We start from the raw sequence: 10,833 nt of genomic DNA, 5'->3' as shown, positions 1-10,833 counted from the left end.
CAACAAACTAACGTGCTCGAGAGCCGACCGGAGGCGGAAGTGACGTAGGAACTTCCGCCGCGTGTCGTTGCATTTCCGCTTTGGTCAGTTCGAGGGTTTGTATGAGTGTGTGTGTGTGTGTGTGTGTGTGTGTGTGTGTGTGTGTGTCAGTAACTTTCAGCACCGAACAATTTACAAAATGTACATTATTTAACTAATTTTGAGAAGGAGAATATTTAAATTATTAATAATATTGGTTCCATATCTACATTTTAGTGTTTAACCTCAGGAGGCTGGACAAAACTCTTCTGACACTAATGTGGTTTGTACTTGTTTATAACTATATTTTCAACAAGTGAAAATAATACTAATAATAATCATTATTATTATTATATCATAATTTATTATTGCTGAGATTGAAACGTTTTTCACTTTTGCATTACCTCTAAAAATCAGACTCTCTCAAATAAGCCACACAAAACGACCACTGACATTAAAAAACGACCACTGACATAAAAAACGACCACTGACATAAAAAAACGACCACTGACATTAAAAAAAACGACCACTGACATAAAAAAACGACCACTGACATTAAAAAAAACGACCACTGACATAAAAAAACGACCACTGACATTAAAAAACCACCACTGACATTAAAAAAAACGACCACTGACATAAAAAAACGACCACTGACATTAAAAAAACGACCACTGACATAAAAAAACGACCACTGACATAAAAAAACGACCACTGACATTAAAAAAAACGACCACTGACATTAAAAAAACGACCACTGACATAAAAAAACGACCACTGACATTCAACCCAACATTTCTCAGACTTGAACTCCTGCAGTTTTTAATCTCTGCTTCGTTTGAGATTCGTGGATTTAAATTGACAAGTACTTTTATGATCGGAGGAGAAAAAACACAGTACGGAGTCGTTTTTGGAAAAAATAATAATGCTAATGAATGAACACAAATAATTATATTTTTATATGTATTACAAATAAAACAACATGATTTTCACTTTTTGTGTGAAAGAAATGCAGTTTGTTGAGGTAAACAGTCAAATAGTGTAGAAAATACAGTTTACCTTTTTAAAAAATCCGCACATATTTAGAGAAAACAATATTTTTCAAAGCAGATTTTTCACTTTCAGCGATGAAGAAGTTCTCTGGGTGAAATGATGTTTACTGGAGAACCAGGTTCACTGGAGAACCTCGTTTACTGAATCTTCAGGCTGCAGCTCAGAAATAATGAAATCATTCAGTCTGCGCTGGAAACAGAGGAGGGGGCGTGTGTGTGTGTGTGTGGGGGGGGGGGGGGGGCGGTGGGGGGGTTGCAGCTCTGGATTACAGAATTTGAGATTCTTTTGACTTCAGTCATTCTACATTTGAGTTTCTTCTCAGGAGAAACAAAGACTGGCCGTGAGGACGTTTGGAGGACAAATGGAACAAAAGAGGACATGAGCGTAAAGAGTGGACGCAGAGGGGACACAGGGGGGGATACAGGGGGGACGCAGGGGGGGACACAGGGGGGACGCAGAGGGACACAGGGGGGACGCAGAGGGACACAGGGGGGGACACAGGGGGGACACAGGGGGGGACACAGAGGGGACACAGAGGGGCCACAGAGGGACGAAGGGGGGACACAGAGTGACGCGCCGCAATCCAGAGTTTCTCTACTTTCAGTCTCGCGGCTCAGAAACGGGAAGATGTTTTGGACTCACGCCTGATGAGCTGCCGCCCCCCCCCCCCCCTCCACCCCCCCTGCCTGCACCCACCCCCGCCCCCGCGGCTGCTTGGAGTTCGGTCGGTGGATGTTCCTCCAGAAGTGGATCAGGTTTGTTGAAGAGGAGGTCTGGGGACACCTGGGGGGTCTGAGGAGGTCTGAGGACACCTGGGGGGTCTGAGGAGGTCTGAGGAGGTCTGAGGAGGTCTGGGGCTGCGGACATGAAGGAGAACTGTAAGAACGCGGCCAAGACGCGGCGGCAGAAGGAGAACGGGGAGTTCTACCAGCTGGCCCGGCTGCTGCCGCTCCCCGCCGCCATCACGTCCCAGCTGGACAAGGCGTCCATCATCAGGCTGACCAGCAGCTACCTGAGGATGAGGACCGTCTTCCCCCACGGTAGGAGCGGGACGGGGGACGGGGGACCGGGGGACGGGGGGACGGAGGAGGGAGGACGGGGGACGGGGGACCGGGGGTCGGGGGACGGGGGACGGAGGAGGGAGGACGGGGGACGGGGGACGGGGGACGGGGGGACGGAGGAGGGAGGAGGGAGGACAGCGGGACGGGGAACGGGGGACGGGGGACGGAGGAGGGAGGGACGGGGGACGGGGGACGGGGGACGGGGGACGGGGGACGGGGGGACGGCGGGACGGGGGACGGGGGATGGGGGACAGCGGGTCGGGGGACAGCGGGACGGGGGGACGGAGGACGGAGGACGGAGGACAGCGAGCGGCGGGAGGCCGCGGCTTCTCGTCACTGCGTTAAAGTGAAACAACGGCCGGAATGAAAGATGTTTTATTTCACTGCTGAATTAACATCTTTTCTTTATTTAGTTTTATTTCCAGAACTCAGACCTGCAGGATTTGAATCGTCCAACAAATCCGTGGCGCCTGAAGGACAAACACACAATAAATCCATGTCAGGCCTTATTAACTATTTCATTCTGTATCTTGAACCGCATTTAAATATTCTTCTTTCAGTGCAGGTTTTGAGGTAAAATACTCAAATCCAGCGAATTCAAATTCAGCTAATTTCTATATAAATAAAACAATTCAGAAGAATTATACTGAGCACAATCAAATAACTTAGAACATTTCTCACTGGATGTACCTGAAACATTTACTTCTTACATTTTATTATTAACAGTAATAATGATGATAATAATAATAATAACAATAATAATAATAATAATAATAATAATAATAATAATAATAATAATAATATAGTCAAAGTGTTGGACATGTAAAATTAACACTTAATCTAAATGTGCCTTTTTCGTCAACATATTAATTTTCGTTGCGCGCAGCGTGTCAGTGTGTACAAACATTAAGCCTCTATTTCAGGACTGTAGTCAATTTAGAATTATAGTTAAAAAAATAATAAAACAAGGAAAAAGTCAGAAATTCCCGAAAAACGAATTATTAAAAAAACAAAATCCAGCGTAATTTTCTATCTGTTGAAATTGAACCAGAAGGAAAACAAATTATATTCAAACGAGTTTAGAGCCACATTAGTAAATAAATGGATTGTAGGCTTTTCAAAAGGAGATCACATTTAAAGCGGCTGTTTTTATAAAATCTATCAATCCACAAAACTGAAAATTAAGATTGATGACGCATAAAGAAAATACAAATAAAGTCATTAAAAGACGTTCCGTCCTGTGCAAATTAACAAAACAAAAAAAAATGCTGTGTTAGTAAAACTAACAAACAATATTAATAATTATATTAAATAATACTTGAATTTAAATCTTGGAATTATTTAGCTGTTCATCTTTGCAGCTTTTGTTTCTGTCCTCGTGACGTTTGGCGTCTTTGTGTGAAACATGACGTTCAGCCGTTTTCACTGATTAAATGTCTTCAGGCTGATTAAAGCTGAAACTCGTCACACACACACACACACGCACACACACACACACACACACACACACACACACACACACACACACACACACACACACACACGCACACACACACACACACACACACACTGAAGGCCCGTCAACCAACACAAACACAAACATAAACAGTGGAACTACAAACAAAGGTTCTCTATAGAGACAATAAAGCCTCCTTGTGTCCAACATGTTCATATTTAATATAAACTCATTAAAGTAGAGATTTAATTCTGACCTTAAGTCAAAATGTCTCTTATTTTTCAAACTTTTAATTCTGGAGCTTTAATCAGTTTGAATAAAGTTTCTCTGTCAAAATGAGAAGAAAGAAATTATTTTAGGCCAAAAGTTTAGTTTCCACATACTTGAATTGTTTCGTACTTCTCCCATCTCATCGTGACCAGGATGTATCGATCACGTGACGTCACGTCTCCACCTCTCACCTGGATTTCATCCACTCATTCTCACATCTTCACTTCTTCACACGTCAAACAAGTAGCATCCTGCTGAAAATACATCTTTAACACTCCTCAGTGGGAATATTCTTTATATTTACTTTATGTACCTTGCTCATTCATGACGGGGGGTGAGGCCCCGCCCCCCCCACGTGACCAGCGGTCCCTGTGTCTGCAGGTGTGGGGGACGAGTGGCAGCGGGCCGCGGCCTTCAGTCCTCCGGACCCCAGGGCCCGGGATCTGGGCTCACACCTCCTCCAGGTCAGTGGGACCGCAGCGGCACTCCGCTTCAACGTCACATGACATGCAGAGCGTGGTGATGACGTCACAGCCGCCTTTCCACCCGTTCAGCCCGGGTCTGATCTGCCACAAGGACGAGCTCAACGTGTACAAACATCAAGTTCAAGTGAAGAGCTGGAGAGTTTTGTTGGTTTTTAATTAATGCCAGTGGTCCTGACCAATATTCTAGATATTATAGATGTTCCAGATATTCTAGATATTCCAGATATTCTAGATATTCTTAATTTTCCCGATATTCTAGATATTCCAGATATTCTAAATAGTTCAGATATTCTTGATATTCTAGATATTTCAGATATTCTAGATATTCCATATATTCCATATATTCTAGATATTCCAGATATTCTAGATATTCTTGATTTTCCCGATATTCTAGATATTCCAGATATTCTAAATAGTTCAGATATTCTTGATATTCTAGATATTTCAGATATTCTAGATATTCCATATATTCTAGATATTCCAGATATTCCAGATATTCCAGATATTCTAGATATTTCAGATATTCTTGATATTCCAGATATTCTAGATATTCCATATATTCCATATATTCTAGATATTCCAGATATTCTAGATATTCCATATATTCCATATATTCTAGATATTCCAGATATTCTAGATATTCCATATATTCTAGATATTCCAGATATTCTAGATATTCCAGATATTCCAGATCGGTGATGTCAGTGTGTGTTCGAGGGAAGTTATGACATCATCAGCTAAAAGTCCAGTCTTGGGCTTTGTCCCCTTTATTGTAACTCTTTCTTCCTTTGATCTCTGAAGCTCGAGCTCCTCCGTCGTTGATCTTGATTCTCTGGAGGTTGTTTGTAAAGTGTTTTGGTTTCTAAGCTGTATCGATCAAACCTGATGTTTTAGTTCATTACAGACAAAGTTCCAATTCAAACAGTCACCAGAGGAAGTTTCACTTCTAACTTTCCCTTAAACCTGGATTCTCTTTTCACAAAATTTAGCTGAGATGAGGATTAATATTATAATAATAATTTAATATAATCTTCCTCCTTGATTATTTCAACTGTAATATGAATTAATCAAACCAAACCTTCATGTGTTCTACTGAAGTCGTCCTGCAGACGTAACATTTGTCCTCTTTTCACCTTTGTTCAGACTTTTCCTCTCTGCAGGTAAATTCACTTCATTTATACTGAATTAAAGGTTTTTTTGTTTTCCTCAGCAAATATATTTAAAATATTTTATATGTTGAAGTGCAGAATTAGATTTTAACAAGTTTAGTTTCTGTAAAAGAAGCCGAGTGAAGATCTGCTTTGATAAATACACCAGGTGTGTGTGTGTGTGTGTGTGTGTGTGTGTGTGTGCGCGTGCGTGCGTGTGTGTGTGTGTGTGTGTGTGTGTGTGTGTTCTTTCAGTAACTTTCAGCACAGAACAATTTATGAATGTAATTTTTTAACTCTGCTGTTGTCAGACTATAAACGTCCCAAAACATTGCTTCTCAATCCAAATGTCACATTTCTGTTCTTCAGTGAGTAAAGTTACATTTATAGTTACATTTATATTAATTAATTTAAATTATTCATAATGTTGATTCCATATCTACATTTAGTGTTTAACCTCAGGAGGCTCTTCTGATTCTAATAGGCTTTTTACTTGTTTTTAACTATATTTTTAACACGTGAAATGTGTTATTATTATAATTCTAAGAATAATAATAATTATTATTATTAAAGTCCCCAGAATCCTCTGACCATGTTCTGCTCTAGACTCTGGACGGCTTCGTGTTCGTCGTGGCTCCAGAAGGAAAGATCATGTACATCTCAGAAACGGCCTCGGTCCACCTGGGCCTGTCCCAGGTGAGACTCCGCCCCCCTCACCTGCTGACGGCGGTCACTTTGAGCCACGCCCCCTGGCGGCGGGTGTCGGAAGTGACGCTGCTCACGGTGTTGTCATGTGCTGCAGGTGGAGTTGACAGGAAACAGTATCTACGAGTACATCCACCCATCAGACCACGACGAGATGACGGCGGTGCTGGCGCTGCGCCAGCCCGCACACCTCCACCCGTCTCACCCCCACCCGTCTCACCCCCACCCGTCTCCAGGTAGGAAAGCTTCAAACCACCGTGCTGGGGACCTGGACCGGGGAACCCTGGTGGGGACCCTTCAATATGAAGGGTCCCCACCAGGGTTCAATGTGAACCCTTCAATATGAAGTGTTCAATATGGGGACCCTTCAACCCGGTCCAGGTCCCCAGCAGGGTTCCCCGGTCCCCAGGGTGACCCTTCAATATGAAGGGTCCCACGTCATTCAGTGTTTTTTTTCTTCCTCATTGGTTCAGGAAAGACGCAGTGATTTTAAAACAAGTCAGAGTTTCTGCAGACAAAGAGATGAAAGTGCTGGAGGTGTGAAGTTGGTCTTGAGGTCTTGAGGTCTTGAGGTCTTGAGGTCTTGAGGTCTTGAGGTCTTGAGGTCTTTAGGTCTTTAGGTCTTTAGGTCTTTAGGTCTTTAGGTCTTTAGGTCTTTAGGTCTTTAGGTCTTTAGGTCTTTAGGTCTTGAGGTCTTGAGGTCTTGAGGTCTTGAGGTCTTGAGGTCTTGAGGTCTTGAGGTCTTGAGGTCTTGAGGTCTTGAGGTCTTGAGGTCTTGAGGTCTTGAGGTCTTGAGGTCTTGAGGTCTTTAGGTCTTTAGGTCTTTAGGTCTTTAGGTCTTTAGGTCTTTAGGTCTTTAGGTCTTTAGGTCTTTAGGTCTTTAGGTCTTTAGGTCTTTAGGTCTTTAGGTCTTTAGGTCTTTAGGTCTTTAGGTCTTTAGGTCTTTAGGTCTTTTGGTCTTTTGGTCTTTTGGTCTTTTGGTCTTTTGGTCTTTTGGTCTTTTGGTCTTTTGGTCTTTTGGTCTTTTGGTCTTTTGGTCTTTAGGTCTTTAGGTCTTTAGGTCTTTAGGTCTTTAGGTCTTTAGGTCTTTAGGTCTTTAGGTCTTTAGGTCTTTAGGTCTTGAGGTCTTGAGGTCTTGAGGTCTTGAGGTCTTGAGGTCTTGAGGTCTTGAGGTCTTTAGGTCTTTAGGTCTTGAGGTCTTGAGGTCTTGAGGTCTTGAGGTCTTGAGGTCTTTAGGTCTTTAGGTCTTGAGGTCTTGAGGTCTGGAGGTCTTTAGGTCTTTAGGTCTTTAGGTCTTGAGGTCTTGAGGTCTTGAGGTCTTGAGGTCTTGAGGTCTTCGGTTCCACACGATGAGGTTCTCATGGTTAAACGTTCCTCACAGAGACTGAAGAGACTCGTTCCTTCTTCCTGAGGATGAAATGTGTTCTGGCCAAACGGAACGCTGGACTGACGTGTGGAGGCTACAAGGTAAGGTCGTCCTCATGTCTTCACTTTGTTCATGTCGTCACACGATTCATGTTTTAAGAGATCAAGGTTCTTTCAGGTTCTTCCTTCATCCAGTAAAACAGCCAAACGTTTAACTTTCACAATAAAGACGATAAAGTTTTTAAACTAATATTATTATTGTCACTGCTGACGTTTAACCTTCGACTCTGGTCAAACGTTTCTTATCGACTCAACATTCGGCCTCACGTCCCGATTCAGTGACTTCATGAGAGTCTGTTCGCCGGTCCAGAAGGCCTGCAGAGCCACTCATGACGAGTCCTGCCGTCCCCCTCAGGTCATCCACTGCAGCGGCTACCTGAAGGTGCGTCGGTACCGGGCGGACCTGCAGTCCTGCTCCCAGACGGTGGGTCTGGTGGCGGTGGGCCACTCGCTGCCCCCTAGTGGCGTGACGGAGGTCAAGCTGCACAGCAACATGTTCATGTTCCGCGCCGGTCTGGACCTCAAGCTCATCTTCCTGGACACCAGGTGACTCTAACGTCCCGGGGTTGACGTGGCTCCGCGGTGTGGGTGGAGCCGGGTGTGACCCCGTGACCTCTGTTGTCACGGCGACAGGGTGGCGGAGCTGACCGGCCACGAGCCCCAGGACCTGATAGAGAAGACCCTGTACCACCACGTCCACGCCTGCGACGTCTTTCACCTGCGCTACGCCCACCATCTGCGTGAGTAAGTCTGGACCTGCAGGAGCTCTGGGACAGGAAGTCACCACTGTGTGTGTGTGTGTGTGTGTGTGTGTGTGTGTGTGTGTGTGTGTGTGTGTGTGTGTGTGTGTGTGTGTGTGTGTGTAGTCCTGGCGAAGGGCCAGGTCACCACCAAGTACTACCGCCTGCTGTCCAAGCGGGGGGGCTGGGTGTGGGTCCAGAGCTACGCCACCGTGGTCCACAACAGCCGGTCCTCCAGACCCCACTGCATCGTCAGCGTCAACTACGTCCTGACGTGAGTCCGCGGGGCTCCGCCCGCCTCCGTGCCCTCCGGCCAGGCAGCGCTAACCGGGGGTTTCACCCGCAGCCACACCGAGCGCCAGGAGCTGCTGCTGTCGCAGGACCAGAGTCGAGCCGTGGAGCCGGACGGCCGGCCCACTTCCTGTCCGGACCACAGGAAGCTCCTCAGGACCAAGACCACCAGGGTGAAGAGCAGACCCAGAGCAGCGCCCTACCCTGAGGTACCCTACCCTACCCTACCCTGAGGTACTCTACCCTACCCTACCCTGAGGTGCCCTTCCCTACCCTACCCTGAGGTACCCTACCCTACCCTGAGGTGAGGTACCCTACCCTACCCTACCCTTCACTCTCCTCTCACCCAAATCTCTCTGTCACTCGTTACCATGGCGACGTCGTCTGCCGAGCTCGGGTTTTTGTCCGTCAGTCACAATCTTCCTTTGATTTTATGTTTGAAGTTCTGAGATGAAAGGACGTTTTTATTCCACATAAATATCGTCTCTGTTGTTCCGGAACAATCCGGTGGATCTTCTTCTTAGTTACTCCAGTTACTCCCCTTTCTTCTTATACTGAAGAGAGGGGAGTAACTGAAGGGAGGGAAGTAACTGGAGGAAGGGAAGTAACTGGAGGAAGGCAAGTAACTGAAGTAACTGATGGAAGGGGAGTAACTGAAGGAAGGGAAGTAACTGGAGGGAGGGAAGTAACTGAAGGAAGGGAAGTAACTGAAGGAAGGGAAGTAACTGGAGGGAGGGAAGTAACTGAAGGAAGGGAAGTAACTGGAGGGAGGGAAGTAACTGAAGGAAGGGAAGTAACTGGAGGGAGGGAAGTAACTGAAGGAAGGGAAGTAACTGAAGGAAGGGAAGTAACTGGAGGGAGGGAAGTAACTAGAGGGAGGGAAGTAACTGAAGGAAGGGAAGTAACTGGAGGGAGGGAAGTAACTGAAGGAAGGGAAGTAACTGGAGGGAGGGAAGTAACTGAAGGAAGGGACTTAATTGAAGTAACTGAGTTAAGTGAAGTAACTGATCACATCCCTTCATGTCGGAGGCGGTTCTGTGTTTGGACTAAGGACAGTGTCGTTCAGGTCTGAGACGAGAACAGTGGACATGTTGTGGACATGTGGTGGACATGTTGACATGTGGTGGACATGTGAGATAAGAACAGTGGACATGTTGTGGACATGTGGTGGACATGTGGTGGACATGTTGCGGACATGTTGTTGGACATGTTGCGGACATGTGGTGGACATGTGGTGGACATGTTGCGGACATGTGGTGGACATGTGGTGGACATGTTGCGGACATGTGGTGGACATGTGGTGGACATGTTTACAGTAAATGAGGAGCCTCACATAAGGACACATGTGAAGACGTGGTCTCACCTGTGCTGACTGTTTCTGGACGTCCGCAGGCCAACAAGCTCCTCCCACCAGACAGGTGGAGCTGCGTCTCCCAGGGAACGCTGTGGACAGACAGACCGCTGTACCTGGTGACCCCCTGCAGAGAGACTCCCTCCAGCTTCAACCCTGAAGCGGGACCGACGTCCTGCAGTCCCACGTTGGACTTGTCCCTGCGTTACAACCAGCTGCTGGGATCGGCTCCGCCCCCTGCCTTGCCTCAGCAGGGGGTGGAGTCGCTGCAGGGCAGGTGGAGCGTCAAACACACAAACACAGGTAGAGCAAGTCTCCAGCTAGCAGACCTCAGTGGGACCAGTGGTGCAGAGAAGCATGAGAGAGGGAGGAGCTGGATGCTGGGAGGCGGCCGGCCGTCGTCACGGCGACGGACAAGATGAAAGGTGGATCTGGAACCATGTAGAGCGACAGACGTTTTAGAACGTCTCAAAGCTGAAAGCTTCATTTCATCCACACGACGTCATTGATCCTTAATCTGTAGTTCAATCGTCCAGCATGTTGGTTTTCTTTAGAAGTTTAGAAGAACCACAGAGGTTCTGCAGGAGAGGTTTCAGAACCACAGACGTTCTGCAGGAGAGGTTTCAGAACCAGAACCACAGACACTCTACAGGAGAGGTTTCAGAACCACAGACGTTCTGCAGGAGGTTTCAGAACCAGAACCACAGACACTCTGCAGGAGGTTTCAGAACCAAGGTAGGGGGCAACAAGGGGGGGCAACAAGAGGGAGACGCCAGCAGTGTGGGAGAAAAAGCTGAGTTCCTGTAGAACCTGAACTTTGAGGGACTTCC

This window comes from Blennius ocellaris (genome assembly GCF_963422515.1).
Source record: "Blennius ocellaris genome assembly, chromosome: 14".
Taxonomy (NCBI): domain Eukaryota; kingdom Metazoa; phylum Chordata; class Actinopteri; order Blenniiformes; family Blenniidae; genus Blennius; species Blennius ocellaris.
The sequence above is the reverse complement of the archived record's forward strand: the minus strand, read 5'-3'. Positions refer to the sequence as shown.